Source organism: Myotis davidii, unplaced genomic scaffold (assembly GCF_000327345.1).
Source record: "Myotis davidii unplaced genomic scaffold, ASM32734v1 scaffold247, whole genome shotgun sequence".
In the NCBI taxonomy this organism is placed as follows: domain Eukaryota; kingdom Metazoa; phylum Chordata; class Mammalia; order Chiroptera; family Vespertilionidae; genus Myotis; species Myotis davidii.
In genome coordinates, this window is record NW_006299593.1 from 2,005,419 (window position 1) to 2,020,820 (window position 15,402).

Consider the following 15,402-nt stretch of genomic DNA (forward strand, 5'->3'; position numbering starts at 1 on the left):
GAGGTGGCGAAGGCTTCGGACGCGGAGGACGCCCGCTGCTCCAGGTCTCTGCTCTGGTCTTTCTTCTGTTTGGTGCGGCGGTTCTGGAACCAGACCTTCACCTTGTGGGGGGACAAGTGCCAGGAAGGGAGAGGGGACAGGCCAGGCCAAGGGGGCAGGGGGGAGAAAAGGAGAGGGGTGCAGGGGTGTGGGAGTGGGGGAGCAGGGGTGGAGTGAGAGGGGGAAGAAGAGCATTCAGAGTGTCAGTAAGGTTTTCCCCCAACCAGCCTGCTCTGGGTGAGCTGATCCTGGGATCGAGGAATGGATTGGCAGATGGAGGATGGAGTTTGGAGGCACAAATGAAGTTCCCCTCTTGGTTCAACATGTCTTCCACTCTTAGCCAAGGGCACGGTTTCAGCCATTGATGTGCTAGTAATTCCCAACTTGAGATCCAGGCTGTTATCCACCTGCCTGTTAAATTCCACATGGACATCCCTGGCTGGTGTGGCTCAGTTAGTTGGGTGTCGTCCTGTGCACCTGAAGGGTTGCCGGTTCGATTCCCAGTCAGAGCACATGCCCAGGTTGCGGGCTTGATCCCTGGTAGAGGGGGTGTGCAGGAGGCAGCCCATCCGTGTTTCACTCTCACATTGATGTTTCTCTCTCTCTCCCTCGCCCTTCCTCACCCTGTAAAAATCAATTTTAAAAATCTTTTAAAAAATATGTTTTTATTAATTTCAGAGAGGAAGGAAGAGAGAGAAACATCGATGATGTGAGAGAATCATTGGTTGGCTGCCTCCTGCACACCCCCCCGGTAGGGATTGAGCCTGCAACCCAGGCCCTGACCGGGAATTGAACCCTGACCTCCTGGTTCATAGGTCTATACTCTTCCACTGAGCTACACCAACTAGGCAATAAAAAAATCTTTAAAAAATAAAAATAAACTGCACATGCACAGACCCAGCTCAGATCCAGTCCCCCACACAGGGACCTCTCCCACTTTCCCCAGCGCGGGCCCTCCTCTCTCTCCTTGCCCCTCTCGCCTGGACTGTGGCAGCATCTCTCCAGCAATGCCTCTCAACTCTGGCCACCCATGAGAGCCAGCTGGGGGGCCTAACTCACTCCTAACCTCAGACCAATCCACCTGAAGGGGAGTGGCTGGACCCTGACACCAGGTGATCCCAAGGTAAGAGGACCACTGTTTAAGGATCTCTGTGCCTCACATCCAAACCTTCACATTTGCAGGTCGGGGAGCAAGAAACTGGAAGGCTCTGGCTCATGGCCTGCCCTGGCTCTGACTGCACGTGTGTGGGCACCCCGCCTGTTCTCATTCTGCGAACAGCTCCCATTGGCCACTTCATGGGCCGAGGCTTCTGAATAATGGCTGTGTGGTCTGCCCTGCGGAAGGCTGATGTGGGCAGAGGCCCAGGTAGGTGCCAGGTGCCAGAAGTGGATTTGCAGGGAATTCTGGAATCTTGGACACCTGGAGTGTGGTCTAGAAGGTGGGCATGGACTCCTCGTGGTGGGCAGGACCCCTTGGCCTTGCAGAATCCTCACCCAGGGAGGGACATGGCCAGAGGAGAGCCAAAGTGGGACCCTCTAAGATTTGGGGCTAGGGCAGGGCTAGTTGCTCAGTCTGCGGATGGTCCCACCTCTCTGGTGTGGGCTCTGACACGGCCTCTGAAGTGAGTTCTCTAACCCAACCTGACCATCCCCTGTCTGAACCCACCACAGCCCCCTCTGACCCTATAACCTATAAAGGCTGGGCTTCTCAACATGATACCAAGTGGATTGGGTTGAGTTTCGATAACCAAAAGTGACCAGAGACTTACAGCATCTACTTGGGACTGCTTGCTTTACTCACTCACACATTCATTCAACCGGTAAGTATTGAGTGCCCGCTATGTGCCAGGCACTGTGCCAGGCGGGGGAACTGGCAGTGCACAAAGCAGAGCGAGTCCTGCTGTGTGGACTGGATGGTGTAGATGGGAGACAGAAGCTAAACACCAAATGAGAACATGACTGTCAGGTGGCAATAGTGCTTCAAGCACGTCTCTCAGATTCCTGGGGGTGAAGAATGACTTTAAATTTTCTAATTTGTCTTGGACCAATTCTTTTGTAAAATACAATTATAGTGAATTACTAGAAAAGTTGCTATATAACATCCAAATACTCTCCATTTTGGGACAGATGACAGTGCAAGGCTGGTAGCGGCCCCAGGACCACACTATGGGGGGCACTGCTTTGGAGAAAAGTGGCAGGATAAGGGGGGAAGAGACAGGGGAGGTGACATTTTTGTTTGTTTGTTTGTTTGTTTTGTTTTCACCTGAGGATATTGTTCCATTGATTTTTAGAGAGAGTGGAAGGGAATAGGAGAGACAGAGAGGAAACATTGATGTGAGAGAGACACGTTGATTGGTTGCCTCCGCACGCCCGGACAGAGAGAGAAACATGGATGTGGGAGAGATACATCCATCGATGATTGGTTGCCTCTGCCCTTACCAGAGCTGGGGATCCAACCTGCAACCAAGGTATGTGCCCTTGACTGGAATCGAACCCAGGACCTTTTAGTCCACATGCCAATACTCTGCCCACTGAGCCAAACTGGCTAGGGTGGGAAATGATTTTTACTAATGGATTGGCAAATACAGCTTCTCTGAAGAGGTGACATTTGAAGGAGATACCAGTAAGGAAAGGCCAAGGGAGATGTGACCAAGGCTGGCGAAGGAAGTGGGTGGAAAGAAGAAAACCCTTTTACCTTTGTCATTCCCAAATTCCGTTGTTCCATGAAGCAGTCCCACCAGATGCTGGGGGCCTGGGACTCTGCATGCTGAGCATACTCCCCCACACATCCTAGCTTCTCTGCCTGGCTAGTACCTACTCTCCTAGGACTCAGGCCAGGCACCACGCCAACAACCTGGAGCCTCAGTTTCTCATCTTTAAAATGAGGACAAAGACACCCGGGCTGTTGGAGGGATCAAATAAGGAACTCCAAGCAGAGGGCTTTCCTCATTAATATTTCCCATTGATTTTTTAGAGAGAATGGAAGGGATGGAGAGAGAGAAACATCGATCTGAGAGAGACACACCGATTGGTTGCCTTTTACACACACTGGACCTAGGCCGGGGATGAAGCCAGCAACTGACTTCGTGTCCTTGACTGGAATCAAACCTGGGACCCTTTAGTTCTCGAGCTGATGCTCTATCCACTGAACCAAACCTCCTAGGGCAATGGTGTTTATTATGTTAAGCTCTATGGGGTGATTCTAGTGCTGCAAACAGTGAAGGTGGATGCTGGAGCTGAGAAAATGGGAGTGAGAAGACCTGCCTGTCTACTTCTCACTATCAATCCCACTGTCCCTAAGGGATTGATTCATAAGGCTCAGGGAACAAGGGACAAACTGAGTGAGGGACAGGCTCCGAGCCTCTGAAGTAGCCCCTCCTCCTCCAGGAAGCCTCCAATTTCACCTGAGGGGTCACCCTCTTCCCAGGATTAAATAAGAAGTTACTAGTTCTTTAAGGCTCAGTTCAGTTGCATGCTCCCGGGGCACAGGTCGCATTCGAAGTGCACTTCCTGGGGCGTTGCCCTCCCCTTGTCTTCCCAGCCTGCTGTGGTCTCCCTGGGCTGCCACCTGGCTTCCTCCCTCTCCTGGCTCATCTGCAACTCAGTGAATGCTTGGTAGCTTCACCCCTGACCCCTTGTGGGACTCCGCTGTGACCCAGAGCTGCACATCAGGGGAGGGATGTGGTTTCCACTTGGCTGCCAAGACTGGGGCGGCATTTTCCGGAAGTTCATCCATCACCTTCAGGCTCAGACATGGCCAGTGTTAAATCCCAAGACTCATTGTGTGGGCCACCTGGGTCCAGTGCATGTGGGAAGTGACATTGATATTTAAGAGGCGTTTCCTGTGACTGTGGGCACGGACTTAACCTGAGATGAATGGAACCTGTGTATCTGAGTGGCCCTGGTTTTTGTAACCCGGACCAGGAGGGTACCACCTATTCTACTGTCCTGGAGAAGGATCTGGGGCAGAGCGATGGGCACAGGGCTGAGGACAATTGCTGGAGGGCCAGGGCTGCTCTTATCCAAGCGAGGTGGGGATCATGTCAGCACTGGGACTTGGCAGTTGGTCCTCAGCCTGGCACCTGGTCCCTGGTCCTGAAAACGTCCCCCGGGCTCGCCGAGTGAGGGGGGCCCTGGAGCCAGCCGCTCACCTTCCTTTCCTCCACAGCAACATCTTCTGTTCTTGTTTCCTGCTCTGACCCTGGTACTCTGGCCATTCATTCACACAACACATACATAGCAAGCGTCTGATATATGCTGGGAAGACAAGAATGAGTAAAACTCTCTCTACCCACTTGGGCCTCAGACACCAGCAGTGGGAGAGATGGACAGGGCAGCAGTGCTATGACAGGGTATTCCGGTAGAGCAGCAGTGACATGGTGAAGAAGACCCTGAGGCCAGGCAGCCTGGGTGCAATTCTGGTTCTTCCCTTCAGTCGTGGGATGACATGGGACAAGTTACCTCACCTCTCTGTGCCTTGGCAGCCCCATTGGCACATTCCTGTCCTTGGGAACTGCATACGGTTGGTGCTCACCAGACCACACACACACACACACAAATACCACACACACATACACACACACACAAATAACACACACACAAATACCACACACACACATACCACACACACAAATACCACACACACAAATACCACACACACAAATACCACACATACACACATACACACACAAGTACCACACATACACACACACATACACACAAATACCACACACAAGGAAAGAATGGCCTTTATTCCTGCAATATTAGAATTATGCATGCATTTGGAGATTATCTGGTCTCTAGCTACTGAGACCACACAAATACCACACATACACACATACACACAAGTACCACACACAGACAAATACCACACACACACACACACGCAAATACCACACACACACACACACACACACACTTTACAGGTCAAGCCATGTGGGAAAGGTCTCTTGGGAGAAAGTGAAGATGCCTTAGGGAAGGCTTTGACCTTCAAAGGCAGGAAATGCAGTGTGCATGGGGGCAGGGCAGGGGAAGGATGAGGACGGAGAGGAGCTACTGCCCTGGACATCTGAGGTGCCCTTGGACAGCAAAGTTTCAGGGGAGAGTTTGGGGGAAAAATTAGGTGAAGCAGAGGGTAGTTAGGACAGAGAGGAGGGGTAGGTATTGGGGGTGACTCTGCCTAGACTTCAGAGTTTGAGGGTGTCCCCCGAGGCCCCCCAGGAACATGGGCTGGGCCCACTCACGGAAGCTCCCTCGGTGACCACAGCCTGGCTTTCTAGTCCCAGGCTGAGCCCAGCTGGAGGGAGGGCCCAGCTGGAAGAACGGTGGGCCATCTGCTGGGTTGTTTGGGACGCTGCAGAGGCCTCTGGAGGAAGACCGGTCCAGGTGGAGAGGACTCACCGATGCCTGCAGGACGTCAGCCCTGGCCAGCAGGCCCCATCCTCCCTGCCTTTCCCTCATCTCGCTCTCTTCCCCACTCAGGGTTTACTCCGGGAGGACAGGGAAGTCCAGGAACATCTTACTGCCTGCTGTGAGGGTGGACTGGACAGCATTCTGTTAGCATGACTGGAGGAGCCGGAGGAATTCCTGTGAGGGAGGTGGTGCAATCCAGACTTAACTGCAGCACCTGGGGTGCCAGGGGCAGGACAGCAGCCAGCAGCACAGGGAGGGGCCTCACCACCCTCCCGCAGCCTTCCCCAGGAAGCGTACCCCTCCAGCCCATGGACTTCCTACTCCTCTCCTTCCTCTCTTCTCTCTATAAATCCTGCTTTGGCCTTGTTTGCAATACATCTGTTGACTGATCTCCCTTGTGTATGAGATTTAACTACTAGAGCTGAAGCTAAACAAAGGATCTCCGAGTCCCTCTCTGACAAGCTCCAGGTTGATCGCCCAGATTACACGCAGCATAAAGATGCCAGGCTGCTGCCCTAACTGGTTTGGCTCAGTGGATAGAGTGTTGGCCTGCGGACTCAAGGGTCCCAGGTTCGATTCTGGCCAAGGGCATGTACCTTGGTTGCAGACACATACCCAGTGGGGAGTGTGCAGGAGGCAGCTGATCAATGTTTCTCTCTCATCGATGTTTCTAACTCTCTATCCCTCTCCCTTACTCTCTGTAAAAAAATTAATAAAATATATTTTAAAAAAGAAAAAAGATGCCAGGCTGCTTCTCCCAACCCCAGCTCTGGAACTTACTTGTTGTATGACTCCAGGTATAATCTTTCCTTATCTGTAAAACGGGATAATACTGCCTGGCTGGTGTGGCTCAGTGGTTGAGCGTCGACCTATGAACCAGGAGGTCACAATTCCTGGTCAGGGCACATGCTCAGGTTGTGGGCTCAATCCCCAGTGGGAGTTGTGCAGGAGGCAGCCAATCAATGATTCTCTCTCATCATTGATGTTTCTATTTCTCTCTCCCTCTCCCTTCCTCTCTGAAATCAATAAAAATATATTTTAAAAAAATAAAAAGGGATAATACTGGTAGCTACATCAAAGGTTTGTTGGAAGGGATTCGCGAATTAACATATCCAGAATTGTAACCACACAGAAACCTGATTTTCTTTAATCTGGCCTTTTATTTTGATGTTTTTCCTTTGCCTCAAACCGGCCTCACCTGGCACCTGGCTCCCCACCCCTTGCTTAATCATCAAGCCCTCAGGACAAAGAGGTCCGATCAGCATCCAGGAACAAGGTCCGGGGTCTACTGATTCCCGAGACAGTTTTCAATCAAACGAAACTGACTATCTTGTGCTTTAGCTCCGGACCCGGGAAAGCGAAACGATCCCCATAACAAATCCTTGTGAAATTGGGCGGAACAGCTCCAAGGCTGCCATCAGGACCAGACGCAGTGATCAATCACGCCCGCCCGAGCACCAGCTCTCAGTGGAGGCCAGCACCCTAACGCTGTTGTCACCATGACGAATGTTTGTTCCACCCCCGGCAGCCATCGGAGAGCCAGGCCGTGGAACACAGCTACCTGTGACTCTGGGCGCGGCTCCCTCTCCTTAACAAACCCTTACTTTCTTGGCTGAAAAAACAAACAAATAACAAAAATCACCACCAACTAAAAACGCATCATCCAGAGCACTTAGAACAGTGCCTGGACAGAAGTGAGTGCTCAGTAAGTATGATTATTATTGCTGTTGTGTCACGACCCGGCTCTATCGCCAGCTTGAAATGCCTCCACCCTCACAGGATAGGGACTCAGTTTACAAAAGCTTCGCCTTTGGGTTGAGCACACTATTGTTAAAATGCTATTCTTGGGTGAAGGGGGTATTCAGACCCCTTCTCTCTTATAACAGATTCTGAGCCACACTGGGATGAAGGGAAGGTGACGGAGGGGAGGAAAAGGCCCAGAATGGGGAACTGAGGTCCCAATTGTGTAAAATCTCTCTCTCCCCAAACCCAACCCCTCACCATCCCTTTCTGTAAGCCTCTCTCACTTGCCAACATCCCCCTAAGCCACTCCCAGCATTAAGAGTGTCCCTCCCCCCAGGTTTCTCCCCGTTTCATCCAAATTGCCTGATGCATCATGAAGACTCTCACTGGCATATACCAATTCTCTCTTGTCAGCACTGGAATTATTTTCTCTGATTTTCCTGTAACTTTAAGCATGCCCCTAAAGCATGTCTGAACTCCTCCACGGTTGGTTCTCACACTGAAGGAGTTCCCTGGCTGCCAGGGCAGGGGTGCAGTGGCCCCGATACCCTCTTACCTGGGTCTCTGAGAGGTTCAGCTGGCAGGCCAGCTCAGTGCGCTCACGGCCCACCACATACTGGCAGCGCTGGAATTCCATTTCCAGGCGGTACAGCTGCTCGGCTGTGAAGGATGTGCGGGTCCGCTTGGGCCGGTCCAGGTCCAGGCCCTTGGGCAGGACAATTTCCCGGATGGTCCCTTTGGCATCTGCAAGGAGGCAAGTTAGTTCACCAGTTAAGGAGTTAGGCCACCAATAAGCATCTTAATTACAGGGGAACTCCTTGGGCTGGGCCTGACTGCGTGACCTCTGACAAGTGGCCTACCCTCTCTGGACCTAGCTTCCTTAGTTGCCCAAGGCAATATATTGTATCTAACGGGTATATGTATGTGAATGGGCCTCAGTACAAACATCAGGTCATATATATATATATGCTTTTATTTATTTTAGAGAGAGAAGAAGGAAGAGGGAGAGAGAGAAAGAGAGAGAGAGAGATCAATGAGAGAGAAACATCGATCAACTGCCTACTGCATGCCCCCAACTGGGGATTGAGCCCACAACCTGGGCGTGTGCCCTGACCAGGAATCGAACTGGCAATCAGGTCTACTTTCATAGCGTGGACAGAAAGGATTCATTCTGACTCAGGCAGGATTCTGTTCCCTCAGCAGAGTGAGGAACAAATGGAAAGAGAGCAAGTCTTCAAGTGCAGAGGAGAAGATGGGTCCGCTCAACCACTCGCTATAATGTGCACCGACCACCAGGGGCAAGACGCTCTAACAGGTAGGTTAGCTTGCTGCTGGGGTCCAGCTAATCGGGTCTGAGCGAGACAGGCTGGACATGCCGGACATGCCCTGGAGCCCTCCTGCGGTCCCTCTCCAGTTGGCCAACCTCCCACATCCCTCCGTGGCCAGATTGCCCTCTTGCAATCCGGGACCCCTGGAGGGATGTTGGAGAGCCAGTTTCAGCCTGATCCTGCAGGCCCCCTCTGGTGGGGGGGGGACCCCTCTGGTGCATGAATTCGTGCACTGGGCCTCTAGTGCTGTTGATAACAATAAAGCTGAGCTAACAGAAATTTTCCATTTCCTAAGAAGGTTAATGTCAGTGGGAAAACTTACCATCAAGGCAGCCTGATCAAGCACAGGCAGCACCAGCCCCTGCAGGGGTGGGGAGTCCCTGCTTATGTTTTAGTCTCGATAACGGCTCACACAGTGCTTCCTCGGTGCCAGGCACTGTTTTACCCTTTACCCTTCCAGTCACTCCGTGAAGTTAGAACTATTATTATCCCCACTTTACAGACGGGCAAATAAACACATTTTAAGTAGCTGACCCAAGTCCCACTGACATTGTTCAGTAAGTTTTAGAAACACCCTTATTTTACATTATGAATACCCTCTTCTAGTAAGCCTTAATGATTCAGTCATAGGTCGTAATGAAGAGGACTGTGGTCACAGGTGAAAACGGAACCTTCTGGATGAGATCATGATTGCCCCGGAAGACATAGGGAAGGGCCTGCATGTGGGATGTGTGACTGTCAGGAGGCTCCTTCTGAGCCACCGACGGCAGAGCTACCTTAGAATCCCTGCTCTAGAGGGTGAACCTGAGACCTCTCCCCACTCTCGCACCCTCCTCCTCACCGTAGGGTTTATGAGTTTGGTTCCTCCTGGCTCCTGCCAGGGCCAGTTCACTCCTCCAGGACGTGCTTTGGCTCCGACTCACAAGTCCTATCCTGGATCTCAGAGGTTCTCTAGCACCTTTGGGCTCATAGTCAACTCTCAGGAGAAGGTGAGTCTGGGTGGGGAGACACAGTCACTGCTGCAGAGGTGGCCCTCCCCCCACCGCTGGGCAGAGCATGACGGATGTGAGTCCCACTCTTGGAATATTGGTGGGAACCACAGGCCTTTTGGGGCAACTCAAGCTTCCCCTCCAATTCCTTCTACAGCCCGAAAAGGTGCGGACATACTTGTGACTCTGTTATGACCGGGTCCCACTATTTCCAGGTGGGAGCCCAGTCTGAGAGCTGCCTCACCACGCCTAAGTGACTCCATCTCCAACGGCATTGATTTTCATTGACAGCGTCTTGGGGTGTGGTACTGGGAGCGTCACATCCTCTCCCCAGTAAGCCCACCCAGAGCTACCCGAAGCTCTGAGCCTGTGCTCCTAACCACTGAGGTCAAGTCGCCCACCATCACCCCCACCCCTTCCAGCCCGTGGAAGAGCTAAGAGGAGCATTCCCACTCGGGGAGCAGTCAAGGTCATCCTCCCTCTCAGGGCCAGGGGAGGCCGGAACCATATAAGAAAGGCAACCTCAGACTTGCCTGGTGGGTGTCATAACAGGCCATACAAATAAGTACATGAAAAGATGTTCAACATTAATAGCCATCAGGGAAAGATGGATCAAAGCCTCAGGAACATATATTAAAATAGGTAACAAAACACACGGAGAGTGCCGAATGCTGGTGAGGATACAGAGAAACCTGAGCCCTCAGACACTGCTGGGAGGAATGTGAATGGCTCAGCCACTCTGGAAACCGATCTGGCAGTTTCTTAAATAGTTAAACACATACTTACCATGGATCCCAGTGATCACACCCCTGAGCATTTATCCAGGAGAAACAAAAGCTTAGGTTCACATCAAAACCTGTACATGATGCCCTGGCTGGGTGGCTCAGTTAGTTAGAGCATCCTCCGGTACACCAAAAGGTTGCAGGTTCGATTCCCAGTCAGGGGCCATAGGGGAGGCAACCGATCAATGTTTCTCATGTCAATGTTTCTCTCTCTCTCTCTCTCTCTCTCTCTCTCTCTCTCTCTCTCTCATCAGTAAAAAAAATATATCCTCAGGTGAGGATTTAAAAAAAAGCTAAATATGAATGTTCATAGCAGTTTTAGCTGTAATAGTCCCCAAATAGGAAAAAAAAAGCCAGATGTCCCTTAGTAGGTGAGTGGTAAACTGTGGTATTGCTACACCGTGGGACACTAGCCAGCAAGTGAAAGGAATGACTTTTGATAGACATGACAATTTGGACAAATCTCTAGGTCATTATGCTAAGTGAGGAAAAAAAAACCACAAGTCAGTTCCCAAGATTCTGTACTGTATGATTCCATTTCTATAACATTATTAAAATGACAAAGTTATAGAGTGGCCCACAGATCCATGGTTGCCAGGGGGGTTAGGTGAGGGAGGGTGTGACTATGAAGGGTTCTGTGAGGAAGCTCCTTGATGGTGACTAATGGTTCTGTATCTTGATTGTGGTGGTAGTTACATGAATCTATAAATGCGATAAAATGTCATTTGACTATATATAAAGACAAAATATAAGTGCAGGCAAAAATGGGCAAAATCTGAGAAAGGTCTGTAGTCTAGTCCCGTGGTTGGCAAACTGCGGCTCGCGAGCCACATGCGGCTCTTTGGCCCCTTGAGTGTGGCTCTTCCTAAGCCTTAGGAGTACCAGAGTAATGAAGCTGGCAATTCAGATAAGCCAAAGAGAAGCCATAAAGTGCTTCATTTAAGTCAGTGGTTCTCAACCTTCCTAATGCTGCGACCCTTTAATACAGTTCCTCATGCTGTGGTGACCCCAGTTTCATTGTTACAAATTGAACATAATTAAAGCGTAGTGATTAATCACAAAAACAATATGTAATTATATATGTGTTTTCCGATGGTCTTAGGCGACCCCTGTGAAAGGGTCATTCGACTCCCAAAGGGGTCGCGACCCACAGGTTGAGAACCGCTGCGTTAGAGGAAAGAATGCAATAGTGTTTCCCAAAGTGCCTCTGCACCCATGGTTTGTAAGGCGATTTAAAATGGCATGTAAATAAACATTCATCATGTCAATAAGTAAGCACTTATTTAACATTTGCTAGAGAAAGTTAAACCTATGATTTTATGTGCTTAGCATGAAGCTAAAGTAAGTATTAATTTTAAAATGTATTATGCTATAATATTAAGTAAATAAATGGAACAGGAATATAACAGAAATGATGAAGATAGTATTCAAATGACTGAAAATTGTGAAACAATGGAATCAAGAGTACACAATTAGACCCATGTATATATAATGATGGAATTTGGGGAAAGTTTGATCGATCAATAAGTGGAGTTAAGTAGATTGATGTCTATAAGTTATCTGTTTGGAATAAAATAAAATATAATATTCCTGTCTCATCATAAAAAACAATAAGTTTCAAATGAATTAACAAAGCATAGCCTATGAAATGATGAAGGCACTAAAAATATATAGGAAAGTATTTTTATAATTCTAAGCTTGCAAAGAGCTTTCTAAGCAAAATACAAAATTGGAGGGAGCCGAACAGAAAAAACAAAGGATGTATTTGACTATATTAAAGCTAAAAACTTTTGTATGACAAAAGTGCCAAAACCCAGGTAAAATACCAAAAACAAAAAAATCACCCTACACAGAATTAAAAAAAATACTTTTTAAAAGGTAAAGAAATAATATCCAGAATATATAAAATGCAATTAAGATAAATTACTTTTTAAAAGGGAAAAAGTGTAGTAGACAAAATGCTCAAATACTTTATCTGGGCTATTCACAGGAAAGGTGCCAAATGGCCAATAAACATGGAAAGATAAGCACAGCTCCACAGAAATCGGGATAATCCAAGTTCAAGCAAAAATGGAAATTGTGTCCCGAAGATCGGAAAGGCATTGTAAGGTGATTAACAAAGCAGTGATGCACCGTAGGGAATCCACACTCCCATTCACTGTGGGTAGCACCATAAACTGTCACAACCTTTTAAGGTTGCATTCGTCCAGATTAAGATGCACATAACGTTTGCCCCAACACTTTTTATTTTATTCAGAAAATCATAGATTCATGTGCTCCAAGGGATAGATAAAGATGTCTGCTGCAGCATTGTTCAAAATATTAAAACTTTGAAAGCATCCTCGATCTTCCCCACAAGGCAAATGACTAAACAAATTATGGTAATTCATACTATAAAATACCATGCAATTAAAACGAATAAGGCAATGTCTATATTAACTGTCACTAAGTGAAAGAAAGTTATTGAACACTTGTAGTACTGTACTATATATTTACAACTATATATATTCAACTATTCAATATATATATTTTTATAAGCACCTACTATGTGCCAAATACTGTTATAGAGTCTGGGTATATAGAAATGAGCCAAATAAACAAGGTCCATGTTCCCACAGGCCTTGTACTGGGGAGAAAGACAGAGAATACATTTTTAAAATTAATATGTAAGGTAATGATAAATGCTGGGAAGACAATAAAACAAGATAAGGTGATATTACTGACCCTCTCCAAATAACCAAAACTCAGAAACCATACCAGTAGTGTATGTGTATGTTTGTGCATGTACATGTGCACATGTGTGTGTATGTTTGCTATTTTAGCTAGGATGGTCAGAGAAAGCCACTCATTACAGTCACGTTAGTGGGTAAATCATGGATGCTGCTCTCCAGTGTTTCCAACTCCTTCCTGGCACATGGTAGGGCTGCACTAATGTTCTGAAATGACATATGACCATATGACTTGTTTTAGCCAGGAAAAAGGGCACGGACACTTCCGGTGAGGACTTTAAAAGCTGGTTGATAACCTGCCACACCCCTCCCCTTACTGTGATGGTCCTTGAAGCAGGAGCCAAGATGGAGCTCCATCAGCCTGGGTTTCTGGGCACCAAGACGAGCCCTTGTTCACTTGTGATGGCCTTATCTTAGGAGAGAGAAATACAATTGTATTTTGTTAACTGCTGAGACGCTGGTTTGTCTCTGCAGTAAAATCTCGCCCATCCTTACTGACACAGCCTCCTTCCCGGATCATTCCTTCTCTGGGTAGAGTTTGGGGGAAGCACCAGGAAGTAGGAAAAGCTTTAATTCCAGGGCCTCTTTACAGGTAGGGGCTTGTTAGGGTGAAATGCATGAATCTGAATGGAATGAGTCCTGAGTTTTGCTGCCCTTCAGCTCCTTACAGAGGGTTGGGCCCTGTGGTACTGGAGAGGACGATTAAGGAGCGTGTGCCCTGGGAGAGGTGGGAACCCCTGCCTGATAGGAGTTAGCGGATGCCCCTGACCTCCAGAACCAAATTATACCCCCTTCTAGAACTCTCCTAAGCGATCACCTCAAAGCCCTACCTGACTCCATCCTCTAGCACCCACCTTTGCATGACAATCTGTTAATGTGCTGATTTTTAAAACGTGATAAGGTCCTTCCAGCTTTAATCTGCAAATATAATGTAATTACTATAAAAATTCCTTATGAAAAATTCATTCTCAAGTTTATTTGAAACACTGAAAATGAAAGAATAGTTAAGAAAAAGTGTTAAAGAATGAGGAGAAAATACTTGCTTGTCACAAAGTGAAACAGATAACAAATCTAGAACAACTAAAATGGTATGACGCTGGCACAAGAGTTATGAACCAAATCGATGCATAAATGAGGATCAGGTTTGTTATAAAGATGACATTTCAAATTAGTTGAAGGAAAGACAGAACTATTAAAGATGTGGCTTTTGGACAATTAGCTCATTATCTGGAATAAAGTAATTATTTCACACTACATGGAAAAATAAACACAAGATGGATCACAAATTTAAATGTAAAATATAAAGCTCTAAAGATTGAAAAACACCTTAAAATAAGTTTTCAAAAGGAAAGCCAGTGATAGTTTTGAGTGCCTAGAAGTAAAAGCCTCTGCAGGGTGAGAGGCAGTTACAAAACAAATGATAGCTTGGGATAAAATATTAATAATACATGCAAAACAGCCTTAATTTCTAGTACACACACAGTCCCTATAGACAGACGAGTAAAGCCAAGCAGCCCAGTGGGAAACTGAGCAAATTATATGATGGGTTATTTAGAGAAGAGAAATGCAAGCAGCTAAACATATAAAACATACTCAGGCTCAGAAGGAATTGGAGAAAATGAAAGTTACAACAGCAATGAGATACAATTTATTTTTCAGATGCCATATCAGGCTGAGAAAATGGTGCTGGCAAAGGTGAGGGAAAATATCGTTTCTTTCAGGCTCTGTTATTAAGAATACAATTTAACACAATATGAGGGTTTTTTGGAGGGCAATTTCACATGCCTAACTCAATTAAAACATGCATAAATTCTTTGTCCTAGAAATTTTATAGAGGTTTTTACCCCCAGGGAAATATTAGTATACTTAGATAAAGATAGTTCCACTGTTTGTAGCATAGTTTGTAAGAGAGAGAGAGAGAGAGAGAAAGGAAAAAGCTAGCTGTTTATCAGTAGGAATATGTTGATGAAATCACAGTATAATCATGCGTTCGCTATTATGTAGATAGACATTAACAAGAAATAGGTACCTCTCCATATATTGACCCGGACAGGGGTCCATTATATACTGCTACATAAAAACAGGAAGTATGTATAAACCAGTTTTTACAAAGAACAAAAAGTAAAACTAATAATTGTGCATTTGCCTGTGTGTACGTGTGTGCGCGCGCACACACATGTGAGTACGCTTTTTACCTACATAGGGTTAAGTCTGGCAGGATAAACACCTCTTTTCCATTTGTTCTGGAGAGTGGAAACTAGTCAGAGGGGTGAGATTTCTCCCTTTTTGCTTTGTGTACTTCTTTATTGTTTGGTTTGTTGCAAAAACTAACAAAAATAAAATTTTAACAAAATTCTAAGAGATATATATATATAATATA

At 47.2% G+C, this 15,402-nt stretch overlaps 1 long non-coding RNA gene across 1 annotated transcript in view; it reads right to left on the bottom strand.

Moving 5' to 3' along the window:
- Positions 1-6: 6 nt before the first annotated feature.
- Positions 7-15,402, bottom strand: part of LOC107184922 — a 24,629-nt gene continuing 9,233 nt past the window's right edge. Inside the window, exons 2-3 of the long non-coding RNA XR_001515821.1 lie at positions 7,751-7,938; positions 7-101 (exon numbers count right to left, since the gene is read on the bottom strand). This is a non-coding gene — a long non-coding RNA (uncharacterized LOC107184922). The remainder of the gene's footprint in view (positions 102-7,750; positions 7,939-15,402) is intronic.